Source organism: Nicotiana attenuata, chromosome 7 (genome assembly GCF_001879085.1).
Source record: "Nicotiana attenuata strain UT chromosome 7, NIATTr2, whole genome shotgun sequence".
In the NCBI taxonomy this organism is placed as follows: domain Eukaryota; kingdom Viridiplantae; phylum Streptophyta; class Magnoliopsida; order Solanales; family Solanaceae; genus Nicotiana; species Nicotiana attenuata.
The window spans coordinates 56287279-56302089 of record NC_031995.1 but is presented as its reverse complement, the minus strand read 5'-3'; positions in this window follow the sequence as shown (position 1 = coordinate 56302089).

Genomic DNA, 14811 nt, shown 5'->3' with positions numbered 1-14811 from the left:
ACAGGCTAATCACATATGGAACAAGACAGTGTTAGACATGTTAAACAAGATAGTAAACAGGCAAGTAAAGTGGAGATATGCTAATCACATATTGAACATGGTGTATTAGGCATGCCAGATAAGCAGTAAACAGAAGCAGGAATGAACTCAAGACTGATGAACTAAGGCAGTAAATAAACACATAGGTTTAGATTCTAAAATTTAATTAGAGGCATACCAGTTAGGGAAAGAGAACACAAGATGTAAGATAAGTGTTGTGCAATTTCCAGCCTTGGCTTACAACCGGCAAGACTAATGAAGATCACAAGTAGTAGGAAGAACAGAGAGCTTTTTTAGAGTGTAAGAGTAGTGGTGAACTAATGTTCGTGTCTAACAAGTTAAACAAAAGAGTTTATATAGTAGTTCAAGTGTAGAGCAAATAAGGTAAAGTAATCAATAATCAGCAATTAAGGGATCTCAGAATCAATCACACAAAGAGATTCAGCATTGTCTTCTCCTTTAATTGAGGAAAATTGGCCAACGGTAATGTGAGGAACTAGTTAAGGCAAGAGGTTCAATCAGACTGAGTAAAGAAGTAAAGAGTCAGATGCCTTATTAAGGAAAGGAGTTCAAATCAAACCAAATAAAGAACTTTAGAATAAAATAATCAAGGGTTTAATTAAGGAAAACGTCATGTAAAGAACCAGTAAATATACAGTAGTCAAATAAGGCAAGAACGACCAATTAAGGTCATAAACATGGAAATAATCAAGAATCATGCACACGAAATTCTGACAGAGCAAATCACTCAACAATTCTGAAAGAACATATCAATTTCTCATAAACAAAATAGGTTGAGTAAAACTTTTAGGAACACAGAGAATTTACACGGAAAATAATTAAAAACCCTAATTTGAATATGCTTAAAGCAACCATGGAAAACATGAAAGCATGTCAACACACAGAGGTTTGAACAAACAGAAATCATAGAAGTCAAAACCTGAAATGGTGTAGTGTTTAAAAACCGGTTAGTAGTAGTGAAGTAAAAGAACCTAAAAGAATAGCCATGGAAGTTTGAGAACACTTCAGATACCCAGAGGTTCGACCACCAAACAACAAGAAAAACAAACCCTAATATAACAAAAGGTTCCAAAATCGATTAATCAGTAGAGAAATAAAGGAACCTTAAGGAGAAAAACAATGACGAACTCAAATCGCTTCAGATCTACAAGGATCTGGACGGATCCAAGTCCAAATGCTAGGTTTCGAAGAAAATGAGAGGGTAAAGAGAGTCTGGCCCTTGAATCAAAGATTTGAGCCGTGAAACTTTGATAGAAAGCACTCACAGACCATAGACAGGCTCTTTGAAGAGTTTTGAATGAGATCTGGACCAGATCTCTTGGAGGTCCTTCCTCGAAACCACACAATCGAGCAACCAGGGGAGATAGGAGACAAATAGAGGCCTCGTACAACCATGGGAAGCCATAGATCGAGTAGGAATCAAGAGGATTAAGGCTGGTTCTGGGTGGCGGCGGATGGGGTTATGTTTGGTTTCAGAGAGAATTGGAGAGGAGAGGGTTTCAGGGGTGGCGGGTGTAAGCAAAAATGGTTAGGGTTTGGGGGTCATTGGGACTAAAAAAGGAAAGGGGTGATGGTGGCCGTTGATCTCTGTGATCAACGGCCAGGATTAAAGGGTTTGGGGGCCGGGTTGGATGACATGGGTTTGGGCTGGATAGATTTGGGCTGGTTTTTGATTTAATTGGGATTGGGGGTGTTTAATTTAGGCTAAAATCTGAAAATAAGAGGGCCATTTATTAAATGCCGATATAATTGATGAAAATATTTTAAAATAATTACTTAATATTTTAAAAATATTAGAGGATATTTTCTGGTAAAATAATGTAATAATGCATGCATAGGCTATAATTAAAAAGTAATTGCAATTGCATCCTAAAAATACAAATGTGGATATTTGTGCAATAATTGAAACTTAGTACAAATGAAAATGATAAAATTAAGCCATAAAAATTATTATATAACTATTTGTGATGCAATCAGTGATTGTTTTATACATAAAATGCTGGGATAAATTAATTAAAATATTTTTAAAATGCAGAAATTGTATGAAAAATACTAATTAATGTCAAGGCATAGTTTTAAAAATATTATGGGGAAAAAGTGGGTATCAACACTATCGACAGCTCAACAAGGTCACAATAAAAGATAAGTACCCATTGCCAAGGATATATGACTTGTTTGATCAATTGCAGGGTGCTAAGTACTTCTCCAAAGTTAATTTATGATCCGGGTTTCACCAATTGCAGATCAGGGAGCAGGATATTCTGAAAATAACTTTTAGAACCCGGTATGGGCACTTTGAATTTCTGGTGATGTCTTTTGGGCTAACAAATTACCTGGCAGCTTTCATGGATCTTATGAACCGAGTCGTCAAGACTTCCCTTGACTCCTTTGTGATAGTGTTCATTGACGATATTCTTATAGATTCACAAAGTCGAGAGGACCATGCCAATCATCTCAGGGCAGTTCTACAGACTCTATATCAGCACCTGTTGTATGCAAAGTTTTTGAAATGTAAATTTTGGCTGGAATCTGTCGCATTCTTAGGTCATGTCGTCTCCAGAGAAGGAATTAAGGCTGATCCTCAGAAGATTGCAACTGTGAAGAAGTGGCCTAGGCCCACAACTCCAATAGAGATTCACAGTTTCCTGGGCATAGTGGGGTATTACGGAAGGTTTATGGAAGGGTTCTCTACCATTTCCTCTCCGTTGACTAAATTGACGGAGAAGGAGAGTAAGTTTCAATGGTTTGATGCTTGTGAAAAGAGCTTCAAGGAGATGAAATCAAGATTGATTACGGCACCGGTGTTGACGCTACTAGAAGGTATATATGGGTTTGTGGTGTATTGTGATGCTTCAAGGATCGGGCTCGGGTGTGTATTGATGCAACATGACAAGGTGATAGCTTATGCTTCTAGGCAACTCAAGAATCATGAAAAGAACTATCCAACACATGACTTAGAACATGTAGTGGTGGTATTTGCATTGAAGATTTGGCATCATTATCTGTATGAGGTCCATGTTGATATATTCACGGGCCATAAGTGTCTTCAATATATTTTAAAACAGAATAAGCTGAATCTGAGACACAGAATATGGCTTGAGTTACTCGAAGATTACGACATCGATATCCTTTATCACCCAGGAAAGGACAATGTTGTGGCGGATGCTCTTTGCCGGAAATCTATGGGTAGTTTGGCTCACTTGGAGGCATATCAAAGGTCGTTGGCCAAGGAGGTTCCTCGATTGGCTAGTTTGGGAGTTCATCTTGCGGACTCTAGAACTTTGTTCGCATATTTAATGCTTATCAAAGTTTTAGTTTTATGACTTGCGGGGATGGTCGATTTTGTTCCGAAAAGGTTTAGAAATGTATTGGAACATTTAGTCTCGTTTTATAAGCCTTAAGTTGAAAGAGTTGACCAATAATTGACTTTTTAGTAAATGACTTTGGAATTTGGATTTGAGGATTCCTATAGGTTCTAGTGGTTGAAATAAACTTATGTGTAAATTTTTCTTGTGATCCCGAATGTCTAAGTATGATTCAGACGAGTTTGGATAAGTTGAAAAGTTTGAAACTTAAGGAGGAGATTAGATCTTTGATTGTCACGACCCGAAATCCCAATCATAGGGCCGTGATGGCGCCTAACATCCACTTGCTAGGCAAGCCAACGTTAGCTAATTAATTAATTATATTTAACTATTTAAAAGCAGAATAGTAATACCAAAAGTAATGCAATCTATACTAATCCTAGAAATCCATAGTCACAAGTACATGAGCAACTACAATACTACAAATATGGTCTGAATGAAATACAACTATTTAAAACAAAAATAAACAATAAAGACAGAAAAGAAGGGAACTTCAGGGACTGCGAAGGCCGTGCAGCTCTACCTCAAGTCTCCTGAGCAAGCGATCCGGGCAAAACCCCTCTACGCGCTGCTGGGACCAACACCGAGATCTGCACAAGAAGGCAGAAGTGTAGTAGGAGTACTGCCGAACAGATGCACTCTGTAAGTGTTGGGCCTAACCTCGACGAAGTAGTGACGAGGCTATGACAAGACCCTCACAATAAACGTGTACGAATAATAATAGCAGAATACAGAAATATAGATAAAACAGTAAACTCATAAAAATAGACCCGAAGGTCAACTAATAGAGGGCCACAGAATAACGTCATATCACAACCTCATATCACAGTACCAAGATAAAACACTATAGCTACACACTTCTACAACACATCATACCCTGTAGCAGCACGCAACCCGATCCTAACATCTATCACAATATCTGTTACAGCGTGCAACCCGATCCCAATATCATTTCACAATATATGTTGCAGCGTGCAATCCGATCTCAATATTATATTAATATCTGTTGTGGCATGCAACCTGTTCCCATTATCAATTAATTTCAATACTATTGTAGCGTCCAACTTGTTCCCAATATCAACCCATTAACATGAAAACCTCTACACAACCAAATCTCGTAATCTCAGCACAAAAGGAAACAAATCGTGTAGAACATCAAGGAACTACCAATACAAACTGAGAATAACCAATACCTCGTGTTAAAAAACCTCGACAATTCATCAATTCAAGAATAGCTAAAAGACTCACATAATCGGAATAACATAATGAAGTGCAAAAAGTAATGTAAAGACAATTAAAACAAGTAAAAATATGAGACAATGAAGATATACAATTAATATATGTAGCAACTTATAGAAGGTAATCAGGTATTGAGTAAATGATGAATAAATCGAAACAACTAACAATCAAATAATAGATAATAAGGCATGTATAACAAGTTAGGACATGTAGCAATCAAAGCATGTAACAAAATATAACATGGAATAAATAACAGCGTAAAGGTAAATAGTCTAATCTGCATGCTTTAATTCACGACATTACATATACACTTTTTACCTCACATATACGTTGTATTTCGCACATAATTCACGAAAAAAATAGACCAACAAGTCCTAATTCCCTCAAGTCAAATTTAGACACAACACTTACCTCTTTTTGCAACCAAATCAACAACCAATCATGACTTTTCCTTTCGAACAAGCCTTTAAACCAACCAAATCTAGCAAATATCGTTCAAACAATTCATAATAAGCTTTAGAAACTACCTACGAATGAAAAAGGTTCAATCTTTGATGAAATTGAAAAAGTCAACAAAAGTTATACCCAGGCTCGATTGGTAAAAATCCGAGATCCGGACCAACACCCGATTACAAATTCACCCCCGAGCCCGTTATGTGATTTGTTTCGAAATCCGACCTCAATTTGAGGTCTAAATCTCGATTTTACAAAATTCATAAATTCTACCAAAAATCCCTAATTTCTATCATGAAACTACTAGATTTGATGTTAAAAACTCATGAAATGTAATGGGGAATTGATAGAAAATGAACTAGAGTTGCTTACCAATGAATTTGGGAAGAAAATTTTCTTCAAAATTCGCCTCTAGAGTGTTTGGGGTTGAGAAATTGTATAAAATGAGCTAAGTCTCATTTTCCCCTCATTTACCAAACACTAGGTATCGCATTTACGAACACTTCTTCGCAAATACGATGTCCGCAAATGCTCTCAATGCATCAGGCCCAGTGAAGTTGCAATTGTGACGTAAGTCTCGCAAATGCAAGGAGTCCCCTCTTAGCAAATGCGGGCTAACCTTCACATTTGCGAAGTTGCCAGCCCATAGTTCCAAGTCCCAAATGCGACTACAAGGTCGCAAATGCGATCACCCATTGTTCGCACATGCGACCCTTTCTTCTCTTGCGAAGACCCATACCCCAACCCATGTTCGAAATTGCAATCCATTGACCGCAAAAGCGAGGCTCGCAAATGCCAGTTCTACAACTCAAAACCAGAAACTACTGGGCACTAACAATTGCATAATCATCCAAACTCATCTGATACTCACCCGAACCCCTCGAGCTCCAAACCGAGCATGAACACTAGTGTAATAATATCATACAAACTTGTTCGGTACCTCAAATTGTAAAAATAACACAAAATAACAAGAATCGATCATCAAAACTCGAGAATTCTAACTTTAAAACAAATTTTCACATTTTTCACATAACGCGCCAAAAAGCGCTCGGGTTACCCCGGACTCCAACCAAATGTGTGTACAAGTCAAAAAATATCATACGAACCTACCGGAATCGTCAAAATACCGATCTGAGGTCGTTTATCGAAATTGTTAATCAATGTCATCTCAAGTCTCATTTTAGGCCAAAAATCATATTTTCTTCAAAATTTTACATAAAAACTTTCCGAAAAATGACACAGACCATTAACAAATTAATAAACATCAAATGAAGCTATGGGAGGTCCCGGAATGAATAAATAAAGGCTAGTAATCAAAACGACTTATGGGTTCGTCACATTCTCCACTTCTAAGAAACATTCGTCCTCGAACGGATATTGAAAAGTATCTGGACTGGTAAAAAGGTGGGGGTATCTACGTCGCATCAGACTCGGACTCCCACGTAACCTTCTCAATCGGTTGACATCTCCATTTCACTTTCCCCGAAGAATAACTCTTCGATCTCAACTTACAAACCTGCCGGTCTAGAATAGCCACTGACTCTTCCCCATAGACCAAATTTTCATCAAGTTGCACCGTGCTGAAGTCTACAATATGCGACCTATCCTCATGGTACTTCCGAAGCATGGAAATATGAAATACCAGATGTACCTCTGCTAGGTTAGGAGGCAATGCAAGCCAATTAGCAACCTCCCCAACTCTCTCCAGGATCTCAAACGGGCCAATAAACCTCGAGCTCGAATTGCACTTCTTCCCAAACTGCATCACGCCCTTCATAGGCGACACTCGAGAAGAACTTTCTCACCCAACATATAAGCCACATCTCGAACTTTCCGATCCGCATAATTCTTTTGCCTGGACTAAGCTATAGGAAGTCGCTCCTGAATCAGCTTAACCTTCTCCATAGCATCATATACGAAATTAGTGCCCAACAATCTAGCCTCTCCTGGCTCAAACGAACCAATCAGCGAACGACATCACCTCCCATATAAGGCCTCATATGGAGCTATCTGGATGCTCAACTTATAGCTGTTGTTGCTGGAGACCTCCGTTAATGGTAAGAACTAGTCCCATGAACCTCTGAAATCAATAACATAGGAACATAACATGTCCTCCAAGATATGAATAGTGTGCTCGGACTTTTCGTCCGTCTAAGGATGAAATGAGGTAATCAACTCGACCTGCGTGCCCAACTCATGCTATACGACCGTCCAAAAATATAATGTGAACTGCGTGCCTCGGTGAAAAATGATAGAAATGGGCATGTCATGCAGGCAGATAATATCATGGATGTAAATCTGAGCCAACCACTCTGAAGAATAGGAACTCATCATGGAATAAAGTGTGCGACTTAGTCAACTGGTCCACAATAGCCCATATTGCGTCATACTTCCTCAAGGTCCAGAACCTGTAAGCAACATCAACACTGGCGTTGTAGTCAATGCAGTATTAAGCTTCTGAAAGTTCAACTCAAACTCATAGAACCATCTGAAAAGAGCACCCTTCTGAGTCAACATGGTCGATGGGGCAGAGATAGATGAAAACCCCTCCACGAACCGGCGATAATAACCTGCCAAACCCAAGAAGCTCCGAATCTCTATAGTTGAAGTAGGTGTAGGCCAGTTCTGAGCTACCTCAATCTTCTCAGGATCCACTTTAATATGTCCAAAAGAGGCAATCGAGTTTAACTAGAACTCACACTTTGAAAACTTGACATATAATTGATAATCCCTCAACGTTTGAAGTACGATTCGTAGATGCTGGTCATGCTCCTCTCGACTGCAGAAGTAAAACAAGATATCGTATATGAAGACAATCACAAAGGTTCCAGATAGGGATTGAACACCCGGTTCATCAAATTCATAAAGGTTATTGGGGCATTAGTAATGCCAAATGACATCACCAAAAACTCATAGTGACCATACCGAGTCTGAAAAGTTGTCTTAGGGACATCCGAGGCCCTAATCTTCAAATGATGGTAGCTAGACCTCAAATCAATCTTCGAAAAATCCTTGGCACCCTCAAGCTGGTCAAATAAGTCATCAATCCTTGGCAATGCATACTCTTTCTTGATAGCGACTTTGTTCAGCTGCCTGTAGTCAATACACATCCTTATAGAGTCGTCTTTCATCTTCACAAATAACAATGGTGCACCCCAAGGCGAGACACTAGGTTTAATGAATCCCTTGTCAAGCAGATCCTGCAATTGCTCCTTCAATTTTTTCAACTCAATTGGGGCCATGGTTTAATAGAAACAGGTTGAGTGCCCGGACAGTGCATAAGTTGATATCTCTACCGGGTGTATGCCTGGAAAGTTTGTAGGGAACACATCTAGGAACTCATGAACAATTGGAACCAAATCCATGGAAGGAAGCTCCGCACTAGAACCATTGATTTAGGCCATATACGCCAAACATCCGCTCTCGACCATACGCCGACCAAACATCCTTATAGAGCCATCTTTCTTCTTCACAAATAACAATGATGCACACCAAGGCGAGACACTAGGTTTAATGAATCCCTTGTCAAGCAGATCCTCCAATTGCTGCTTCAATTTTTTCAACTCAACTGGGGCCATACGGTATGGTTTAATAGAAACGGGTTGAGTGCCCGGAGCCAAGTCAGTGCAGAAGATGATATCTCTACTAGGTGCATGCCTGGAAAGTCTGTAGGGAACACCTCTAGGAACTCATGAACAATTGGAACCAAATCCATGGATGGAAGCTCTGCACTAGAACCATTGATTTAGGCCATATACGCCAAACACCCCTTCTCGACCATACGCCGAGCCATCACATATGAAATGACCTTGCTAGTGGAATGACCAGGAGTCCCTCTCTACTACAGTTTAGGCAACCCGGTATGGCAAATATCACAGTCTTGGCGTGATAATGCAATATACCATTATATGGCGACAACCAATCCATGCTAGAAATTACGTCAAAGTCTACCATATTGACTAACAGAAGGTCTACCCTAGTCTCATAATCCCCGATGGTGACTAAACAAGCACGATAGACCCGGTATACCACAATAGAATCCCCCACGGGCAGAGATACATAAACAAGAGCAATCAAAGAATCACGAGACATCTCCAGATATGAAGCAAAATAGGATGACACTTATGAATAAGTGGAACCTGGATAAACAAAAACTAATACATCTCTATGGAAAACGGGAACAATACCTATGATGACCGCATCAAACTGAATCTACCTCAGGTCTAGCTGGAAATGCATAGCAACTGGGCTGAGCCCCACCAATCTGAACTCCGCCTCTTGGACATCTTCTAACTGGATGACCTCCACCTCGAATGGCCTGACCACAACCTTGGGCTGCCTAAGCCCCGCTTCTTGCTGGCTAAGTGGGCGGTGGAGCAACCGGTGCTAGAATTATGGCACGAGTACCCTGCTGTGGTCTGCTGCTCCTCAAACTAGGACAGTACCTCCTATTATGACCTGCGTTGCCGCACTCAGAGAAACCTCTCGGTTGGCCCAACTGCTAAGTTTGAGACGATCTCTGATGACTCAAATGACAACCGTAGTAACTCTGTGGTGGTGGTGCACTAATAGGATTTGAAGGTTTGCTGAATACTAGCCGCTTAGGATGAGACCCATAAGAACCATGACTGCTTGAAGCAGCGTGTGCTACCTGAAGCGCTGACTGAATTGTCCTGGGAGGATAGCCTCTACCAAATGAACCCCTGCCTCTAGACAAGGCACCACTAAAACCACCTGAATGATGAAGCCTCTTCTCAAATGCTGCCTCTCTACCCTGACCACGAATCCTCTCGATCCGCCTAGCAAACTCTATAACCCGAGTGAAAGAAATATCATCCCCTGTCTCTCTGGACATCTGCAACTTGATAGCATAAGTAAGGCCATATATAAATCTCCTCACCCTCTCCTTCTCAATAGGGATCCACTCCATTAGACTACACAATACCCATTGTTGGCGCAAGTAAAGGTGAAGTTTCAAAGACTGACAAAGGAACTCAGACATGGAACAGGTCCATCTTGTGAAGCATAGTTATGATCAACTCAAGCATGTGAGATGCACGTGAAGGAGATAAACCTAACATATTAGAAGTGTTATCTCCTTATCATGATCGAAATGGTTGCATATTAGATAAGGAGAAAGACTCTTTACACAAAGAGAACACGGGTTAGGAAAAGGATAGAGTTAGAGTATGAGATCAACTAGAACTCTTCCACCATGGAAGAGTAGCGTCTATATCCTAGTCAATCTCTAATTGCTAACTCCTTAAATATTACCGTTGTTCTATTTTACATTTACTGCACATAAGTAGAAGTTAAACGTGAATTGAGAGCAAAATAGCAAGGCAATTTTGCAAGCAATTTATGTGTGATTCAAGCATGCAATCCAGAAGCTACTTAAACCAGATAGAAGAACCAGTTCCAAGTGTCTATCTTTTATTCTAGTTCAATTGTAGTAGGTGATTTTACATAGTACCTTTCAGCTTATTTAGAAGCAATTGTATTAGGTACTTAGAGTTTTCAAGTTATAGTTAACTTGAAGTTGTCGCAACAGTTGAGGCTGTGTGCCACAGCGGGATTAGAGTTAATCCTAGGTTTACGAAAGAGTTTTCGTAAATGCAGTTTTTGGCTCAGTGATTTTAGTGGAGAGTTTGGGAAAATCCTACTGAAAGGTAGGTCGTGGTTTTTTCACCTTTTGAGCCAGGTGTTTTCCACGTAAAATCTCTGTGTTCTTTATTTCTGTTGTTATTATTCCGCGACAGTAGTAGTTTGAACACATAGAAGAACCAGGTCCTTCTATTTTCAAGTTAAGCGGAAATTGGGTACCACACAAATCACCCCCACCCCTCTTGTGTGGTATTGACGTATAAAACATCAATTGGTATCAGAGCAGGTTATCCTTGACGAGGCTAACACCTTAGGAACAGATCAAGATGAGTGCACCACCTGGAAACTGGGAAGGACAATCCGCTGCTAGGCCTCTACTCTTTAATGGCCAGTACTATTCCTGGTGGAAGAACAGGATAAGTGACCACATTATAGGAGAAGACTATGAACTTTGGGATATTGTTACTGATGGTCCCCTGGCTACTACAAAGAAGAATGCTGAAGGAGTGGACGTGCCAAAGACGAGAGCTGACTGTACTGCTGAAGATTTGAAGAAATGGGAAAAGAATGCCAAGGCCAAGAAATGGCTTGTGTGTGGACTAGGTCCAGACGAGTACAGCAGAATTCAAAGTTGTACTACTGCTAAAGAGATCTGGGACACTCTACAAGTGGCCCATGAAGGAACTTCTCAAGTAAAGAGATCAAGAGGAACACTGTTGTATTCTCAATATGAGAACTTCACCGTGAAGGAAGGAGAAACCATCCAAGAAATGTACACAAGGTTCACAACATTAACAAATGAACTTAAGTCTCTTAGAAGAATTATCCTTGAAGAAGACAAGGTTGAGAAAATCTTAACAAGGGTCTTGCCAGTAACTTGGGAAAGCAAAATCACTGTTATTCAGGAATCAAAGAACATTGCTACTCTCAAGTTAGTTGAGCTAATTGGAAATCTCACTGCCTATGAACTGAGAAGGCAAACCATGAAGAAGGATGCACCCAAGAAGGAAAGAAGCCCTGCTTTCAGAATAGCTGAAGGTGCAGACTTAGAGGACGATGAAATGGCAATGACCACAAGGGATTTCAAGAAGAACCTAATGAGAGGAAAGGGTTCTTCAAGAGGTGCAACCTTCAACAAACCAAGGGCTCCTGAAAAACAGACCAACGAGGGCTGTTACAAATGTTGTAAGACTGACCACATGATCAAGAATTGCCCTCAGTGGGAAATTGAATGGAAGAAAGAAAGGGCTGAACGAAGAAACAGGAAGAAGAAACAGGTTCAACCCTGTCACACCTCCTTTTTTCACGACACCCGCGTAAAGAGGGTATGATAAAGGGAGTTATTTCCAACTTGAAGTGACAATCGAAACGGGATTTATTATTAAGATTTTAGAGTCGCCACTTGGGGAATTAATGGTGTCCCAAGTCACCAATTGAATCCCGATCCGAGGAAATTATGACTCTGTTAGCAGTCAGCAAACCAGAAATTCGGGTAAGGAATTCTGTTAACCCGGGAGAAGGTGTTAGGCATTCCCGGGTTCCGTGGTTCTAGCACGGTCGCTCAACTGTCGTATTTGATTTTATCTGATTTCGAAACATGTTATAACTTATGTGCCTTTTATTAGTAAACCACTTTTATTTTTTATGAGAATTGCAACGTCGTGAAAATGCGTCTTGAACCACGTCGCACCAGTGCACCCGTGATTGTTAACACATTTCGACTTAGTCGAGATTTGGACTTGGGTCACATAAATGTGCACCCGTATTTAGGAAGGTAAATTTATTAAAATACGCGCCTAAAGCAACTACGCATTCTCAACTTTAGGGAAGGCCGTGAAATTTGCTAAACGGTCCTCCCGATTCTAAATGTTTGTATGTAGCATTTATTGAGGGCCCCGCAATTTGCATTTTTATTTGGCGAGGCTCATCTCATCATTTTTTATTTAAAGGCTACTCTTAAAGTGGCTACAATTTTCTACTCACTTTGTCTCTAAAATAAAGTAACAGAAAACAAAACCTAATTAACTAATCATGCTGTAAATTTATTAACATTAATCTTGAATCTTGCATTTACTCATAATTCTAGCAATTCTGGGCTTCGGTGTAGATTGAAGCAACCAGCGAGCCCAGTTGGTTTAATTTTGAATCTGCCCGGTTTTGCCTGTTGTTATTACCTTTGGGCCCAATTTGAATTAAAGAGGCCATGGCCTGGGTACTTTCAGTTGGCTAGTATGGGCCCAAACCTCCATTTCTTACTAATCATAAATCAATTTTTCAACACCATTACAATAAAGTCCAGACTACTTGATTTCACAGATATTCACGAGTAAATCAGTTTATTCAATCAATCCAGTTAATGAAGCACGTAATTTTCAATTAAACTACTGGTTTTAACAACCAACATGCGATTGGTGACATTCATGACTAGCGTGACGACAAGCACATTTAGCTCTGAGATTAAAATCGAAACAGGCTGCTTTCTAAATCAAATATAGATCAAAATCAGTCCAGATTTTTTACTTTTAATCAAGGGCTATACTGAACAGGTACTAAACTATTCAAAATCTACAGCTGATAGCCACAAATTATTAGTCCAAACAGTCCAAAGTCCAGATCATACATTCCAAGGTTTGCATATATACAAATCGATTTTACACTATATCGCGCGATTAGATCTAACGCCTATTTCTACTACTAACACACCACAGTCCAGGCAGCATACTTCAGGATCAAACAGATGAATATTTGTATCCCATTTCAAGCTTAAAGTTACAGCAGGGCAGATTCAAACGTGTACCTGGCAAATGCAAATAAGAAAAGGAAAAGATCAGCAGCAGTGACAGTTTCAACAGCAGCCCAGGAATAAGTTAAAGTCCAGTAACAGCTCAATCAACACAGCAAGTTCAGAAAGGGTTCGAGACTCCAGTGATAGACCAACACAACAACAACTTTGAGCACCAATGCAACCCAAGATTAAATTGACTACTCAAAATCGATTTACAGCAACTCAAAATAAACCTCGATGACTATCTTTGCAGCAACTCTCAAATGTAAAACAGTACACCCATAAAAACAGCTTGTTTCTGATCCTAATGCCAATATATTAGTATTATTCTGAAGGAATTTTAGGCTTCCAGAAACTTTGTATGATGCCTTTTGGGAGGGGGTTTAGATGGCTGCCCATCAACTTTTTTAACAAGGCAATGGGCATGCCTTTTATAGGCAAAACTAAGGCTCTATCCGATTTTTCCTTTACACTTCTAGTCCCTCTTTTATTTTCAGTGTTTACCCTTTATTTCTGACTTGTTACACAAGTAACTACACCTATTCTATTGAAATCTATACTATAGTCCATCCTAGAAGGTTCTATGCCCCTTACAATTCCTATTCTACCCTTACTTTACTTCAACAATTACCAAATCTAATAAAACTACTCTTTTTCCATGCCCAAACTACCCTTAAAACTTCCTGAAATTACTAACTTGTCCCAACCTTGTTAGCTAACTGATCAGTTATCTTGCAAATTAAACAGCTAGAACCAAACTTAAACAACTCTTAAATCCAGGAGCTGTGATTTCACTGCTGTTGTTGCTGCTACTGCTCGCTGACCTCCTTATTACACCATGTCAAGATAAAAAGAAGCTAGCCTAAGCGATGAGTTACAAAAAGGTCCTATCTATGTCTTCTAACTTGCTCTTTGTGTTGCCTTGAACTTGTATCCTTCCACTGGAATTCTTGCGTTGTTGCCTTGCATTATGATTGTAGATGTTTCACCATTCCTCCGAGTGACCGGAAAACAAGGGAATACTTTTCAAGTTTTAGCAATCAGGCGCCCACCTGGAGAACAAGGGAATACTTTCAAGTTTTAGCAATCAGGCGCCCACCCTGGAAAACAAGGGAATACATTTTCAAGTTTCAGCAATCAGGCGCCCACCTGGAAAACAAGGGAATACTTTTCAAGCTTTAGCAATCAGGCGCCACCGCGAGAAACAAGGGAATACTTTTCAAAGTTTAGGCAATCAAGCGCCCACCTGGAGAACAAGGGAATACATTTCAAGTTTCAGCAATCAGGCGCCCACCTGAAAACAAG